We start from the raw sequence: 6000 nt of genomic DNA on the forward strand, positions 1-6000 counted from the left end.
AGAATGATCACCATTAGGCCCTGTTCAGACTATGTGCGTTCCTAGCCGTTTTTACAGAACGCATACAGAAAGATTTTAGGCATAGAAACGGCTACTAATGTTTTCTAATGGCCTCGTTCACATGTATGCATATGAGACGCATACGTTTCTCATCCGCGTTGCTGCACGCAGTTCTGTGCGTCACGCACAGAAACTGATGCAATGAAAGTCTATGGACGCGTATCAAAATCATTTTTTTCCCCGGGTCACGTGTGTGCAAAACGCAATAGAATACGCAAGAAAAGAATGCATGATTTTTCAACTTGCGTTTCTTTGAATTTATACGCGTTCTACAAATGCTGACAGTCTGAACAGGGGCTTCTTTTATGCTGCAAGTCACAGTACAATTTTGGTTTGCGATTCTGATTTTTACTGGATGCTAGCACCACAAGAAGAAAAGCACAGCATGCAGGACTTTTTTTCATTGCATCGGAATCACATGTGAAATCGCATCAGAATTGGAATTGAATGTAGTGTAAAGGTGGCCATACATTAGAAGATTATGGGCAGATTCGACCAAGAGACAAACTTATCTCTAATTGAATCTGATTAGAGATAAATTTGTCTCTTGGTCGAATCTGCCCAAATCATCAGGGAATCGGCTGAGCCCGCCACGTCCACCCGGCCGCTGCCCCCAAAATGTATAAATTTATGTAGTGTGTGCATTTATACATTACCTGACCTGTAGCAGCTTCCGCACGGAGTCCGCCCATCTCGCTGGGTAACATCCGCCGGCGTGTATGCGGAACCCGGCGAGATGGACGGAAACCGCGTGGAGGCTGACACCGGACAGGTAATGTGTAAATGCACACACACTACATACATTTATACATTGCGGCGGCAGGGGTTTCGTCATCTCGTCGCTCGTTCGCATCTCGGCCGCCATACCGCCACACACCTGACCAACCAACTTCGGCCCGACATCTTCCACCATTCGCGATCGACCGTGCGGCCAATTTCTGTCCCCAAATTGGTCGATTTGTCGGTCGGGCATGCAGCTTTCTTCGCGTTCCCGTTATTGTTCTGCGGGATGCTATTGCAGGCTGGAACGCGAAGAAAGCTTTGCATAGCTCGGGGCGCACAGGCGCAGTTGCCGTCGACTTGCAAGTCGACGGTAACAGAACTGGCTGGCGCGGTAGAATTGAAGCTCGTGCAGGACCGGCGCGGGACAGGACGGCTGCTGGGGGCTTGGGGAAGGCCCAAGTAAGTGAAACTGTTTTTTTTTAAAGGAATTTACCGTTCCGCTTTAAGCCTTGTACACAGGCTAGATGGCTCTCAGCCAAGGCAGACAGTTGGGGCCGCCTCTGCCGAAAATCTTGCCCATGTACAGCGGCACCCAATGCCCCTCAACACATTGGTGAGTGAATTACTGGACTTGAGCAGTGCATTGTTCTTGCCCCGCCCCTCCATCATACCCCATGCCGTTGGCTGTCCTCCCCCTGCTCAGTAATAAAATGCATCTGTCCAGACACTGCTGCAAACTATTGCCCAACAGACCGAGTCTCAATTCCTCCAGGCTGACAGACCTTGTATTTCTTAGGTGGACACCACAAAGCAATGGATGACTACTTTATAAAGTCATGATCCGCTATAAAGTGGTGAATGAGTAGAGGAAGTACATGGTGCTCTTGCAATTTGCATACAGGGCAAACAGGTCAATTCAGGTGCTCTTGCAATTTGCATACAGGGCAAACAGGTCAATTCAGGATGCCATCAACATCAGTGTGGCACACATCACAGAACACCTCGACAGACCTGGCACCTATGCCAGGATCCTCTTCCTAGACTTCAGTTCTGCATTCAATACCATTTGCCCCAACATCCTATACAACAACCTGGCACAACTTGGTCTCAAACTCTCTCTTTGATCAGGGAATTCCTCACCAATAGGATGAAACTAGTCAAACTTGGCAACTGCACCTCCCTGGAAAGAACCACAAATACAGGCACCCTGCAAGGCAGCGTATTGTCCCCGCTGCTGTTCTCCCCGTACACTAACAGCTGTACCTCATCTGTCAAGGTCATCAGATTTGCAGATGAAACCACTATTCTTGGCCTCATAGGCAGCGATGGAGAGCAGGCTTTCCGGAATGAGGTTGAGCGCATTTGCAAATGGTGCAAGGACAACCAGCTCCTACTCAATGTGGCAAAGACTGTTAAACTGATAGTCAACTTCAGAAGGTGCCCCCCCACACTCAACCCAGTCTCCATTGAAAGGCATCGAGGTCTCGAGCATTCGGTTCCTAGGCTCTACCATCACCAATGACTTGACATGGGGTGAGAACACCTCCAAGGTCCAGAAGAAGGCTCAGCAAAGGCTGTTCTTCCTGAGGCAGCTGAGGAAGTTTGGGATGCCATGGGAATTGATGTCCAGCTTCTACACTGTCACCATTGAGTCTATCCTCTGCTCCTCCATTGTCGTCTGCTATGCAGGCACACTGCAAGCGAGAAGCTCAAACTCCAGAAGGTAATCATCTGGTCACCCATACTGCCTCTTGACCTCCTACACACCTCCAGACTGTGGTCCAAGGCCTTCAGGATACTGAGCGATTCCACCCACCCTAGCAGTCACCACTTAATGCATCCCGCATTGGGCCACCGCTGTAGATCCATCCTCACTAAAACATCCAGACACAAGAACACTTTCTTCCCCCAAGCTGTCCTACTGAATTCGGGCCACCGCCCTGTGAAATCCTCTAGTCTTGCACTGCTGTCTTAATCATGTTTGTATCCTTTCATTGTCTGCTGCTTTAGTTATGGTGTATCTTTTTTATAGTCCTTGATTATGTCTAAATTCCTGTTAACACATGTCTAATGCTTGTTAATCTGCACTACAGTACTCCATGCCATGTGCACCACAAAAATTTCTGGGTACAACATTTGCAAGGTTTTGGCAGTTTCCCAGGAAGCACATGGCTATTCTAAAGAGATGATATGAAAGAAGTGAAAATACACACTAATATTGACTAGAAAATTTTGTTAGACGAAGAATAAACAAGGAAACTCCTGCTAACCTGAGTAGGATCTGAGGCTATCCAAATTGTAGGAGCTCCGAAAACAGGACGCAAATCGGCATCCTATGCATACCTCCCAACTTTCTGAGATAAGAAAGAAGGACACCTCAAGACATGCCCCTGCCACACCTCCAGACATGCCCCTGCCACACCCCTAGGCATGCAGACCCCAAAGAATCCATAAGCAAAAGATGTATTTTTATCATTTCGCCGTCTAACAGTCTCCGAGCGGCGATCATCACTGGGAGACTGAAGGCGGAGCTCCGCTCTGCCTACCAAGCAGAGATGCATGCAGCGTGCGTGCGATCTCCTGCAAAACGAAGCCCCAGGACTATAAGCCGGTCAGCGTTAGGCGGTCTTGGGGCTGCCGCCGCGGCCACGTATCGGCGTGATGCTGCCGGCAATAGGTTAAAGGAAATTTTAAGTGAAAAAAAAAAAACGTGGCCAGTTATTACCTGGGGCTTCCTCCAGCCCCCTGAAGTCATCTTGGCCCCTCACCGTTATTCCAAGCTGCTCCGTTCCTCACCCTGAGCTGCTTGGTTACTCTGCCGTTCCTCCGCTGTCCTCCTCATTGAATGCACAGCCCTGTACCTCGCACCTCCTCTATCGCGCTTCCGTTGCCAAGAGCATGCTGCATAGTAAAAATTGCTTCTGACATGTGCAAAATGCTCCTGGCCACAGGAGTGTGATGAAGGAGGTGCGCCGCCTGCACCGCACATGTGAGGTGGCTGGCAAGTTGGCAACTCATTAAGTTGCCGAGCGTACAAGGAGATATCAGGGGGACGGAGCAGTGCGGACTGACTGCGAGAGACCAGTAGGACTTCAGGGGGCTGGAAGAAGCCCCAGGTAAGTAACTGGTATTGTTTTTTTTCACTTAAAGGAAATCTGATTGAGTTTATGGTAAAACTTTTATACTTACCTCGGGCTTCCTATAGGGAAGGTATAGTATAACATAGAGCCTTTGTAGAGTAATTTGTTCAGCCCGTTGTTCCTTTGCCGTCCCCAGTTGTAGCTATTCCATCGAATAGCTCTTCGTAACTTCTCAGGGAATCTTCAGAACCACTCTTGTCCCCTAGTAGTTCTGTAGATGAGCAGATTTGCTCAACCTCGGAACTACCCAGGGACAAGAGTAGTTTCAAAGCTTCTCCAAGGAGTTCTGAAGAGCTGTTTGACGGAAGCACGATCACTGCAGAATCGCATGGAGCCAGGATTATAGGAATCGATGCCCTGGCAGAAATAAGATTCTCGAAACAGGGCATAGATTTCAATAGAGCGCCTCCGAAAGCAGTTAAAATTGCATCCAGAGTTCTGGTACACTTTAGAGTTTCACACTGGGCATTGTATTATAATTTGTGATTCCGATTTTTTTATACGATCTGATCTTTGATTCCAATTAAAAAAATGTACTACGTGCTGCTACGTTTTTTAAACGGAATAACAAATCAGATCTAAAAAAAATCAGAATCACATGTAATTTGAAAGAGGCTTGAAACTGATCAAATGTGATAGAATCGCATATGCAAAATTGTGTCAGTTAGGTCTCTTTCATATTATTAAATGCAGATTGCCGTGTGCTTGCAACACATGCCATCTGTATTGTTTTCCATTGTGCTGCTGATCTCTTTCACCACAAGGAATGGGTCAGCACAGCGTTTTTTTGGCAAAAATTGCATGCAGCAGTTTATCAAAACGTACTGCTGCGCAGAGCAACAGTTTGAATGTTGGTCTATCATTTCTGATGTTCTTCACCACGGCAAGGTAATGATCACGAAGGGGAATGGGCGCATGTACATGCCTTTTCTTTTGTTGTTGCAGCTGCTCGCAGTGCAGCCAGAAAAATTAGGCAGTCATGTACACGCACCCGAAAAATTATTACAGCGGCCGCTGCTAGCAGCGGCCTAAAAAATTCAGCAATCCGCCTGGAGTCCCGGACCCTGTTGGTGGTGGCGGAGAAGGTAGTGAAGCGGCCTGCAGGCAGACATGCTGTGTGGAGGGACTGGGAGCGACTTAGTCTTCTTGGGGCAGGCCAGGCAGCCAGCCACACGGCGTGCAGGCAGAGATGCTGTGTGTGCGGGGACTGACTTAGTCTTGGGGCGGGCAGCAGCCCTCCGGGATCCATGCCTCATTCATTTTGATAAAGGTGAGGTACTTAACACTTTTGTGACTTAGGCGACTTCTCTTCTCTGTGACAATGCCTCCAGCTGCGCTGAAGGTCCTTTCTGAGAGGACGCTTGCGGCAGGGCAGGAGAGAAGTTGGATGGCAAATTGGGACAGCTCTGGCCACAGGTCAAGCCTGCACTTAAGGCCAGGTAGTCGGCTACCTGCCGGTCGAGGCGTTGGTGGAGGGTGGATCCGGAAGGGCTACGGCGAGGCGTTGGACTAAAGAACGTCCGCATGTCCGACATCACCATGAGATCGCTGGAGCGTCCTGTCTTTGACTGCATGGACACGGGAGGAGGATTAGTGGCAGTGGTACCTTGCTGGCGTTCTGCTGTCACATCACCCTTAAAGGCATTGTAAAGCATAGTTGACAGCTGGTTCTGCATGTGCTGCATCCTTTCCACCTTCCGGTGAGTTGGTAACAGGTCCGCCACTTTGTGCCTGTACCGAGGGTCTAGTAGTGTGGCCACCCAGTACAGCTCATTCCCCTTGAGGTTTTTTATACGGGGGTCCCTCAACAGGCAGGACAGCATAAAAGACGACATCTGCACAAAGTCGGATCCAGTACCCTCCATCTCCTCTTGCTCTTTCTCAGTGACGTCACGTAAGTCAACCTCCTCCCCCCAGCCGCGAACAATACCACGGGAAGGTGGAGCAGCACAAGCCCCCTGCGACGCCTGCTGCGGTGGTTCTCCTGCCGCTGTCCCCTCCTCCTCCTCCCCCAAAGAAACACCTTGCTCATCATCCTCTGAGTCTGACTCGTCTTCTGCACACGACCTCTCTTCTT

The sequence above is a fragment of the Hyperolius riggenbachi genome, chromosome 3 (assembly GCF_040937935.1).
Source record: "Hyperolius riggenbachi isolate aHypRig1 chromosome 3, aHypRig1.pri, whole genome shotgun sequence".
Lineage (NCBI taxonomy): Eukaryota > Metazoa > Chordata > Amphibia > Anura > Hyperoliidae > Hyperolius > Hyperolius riggenbachi.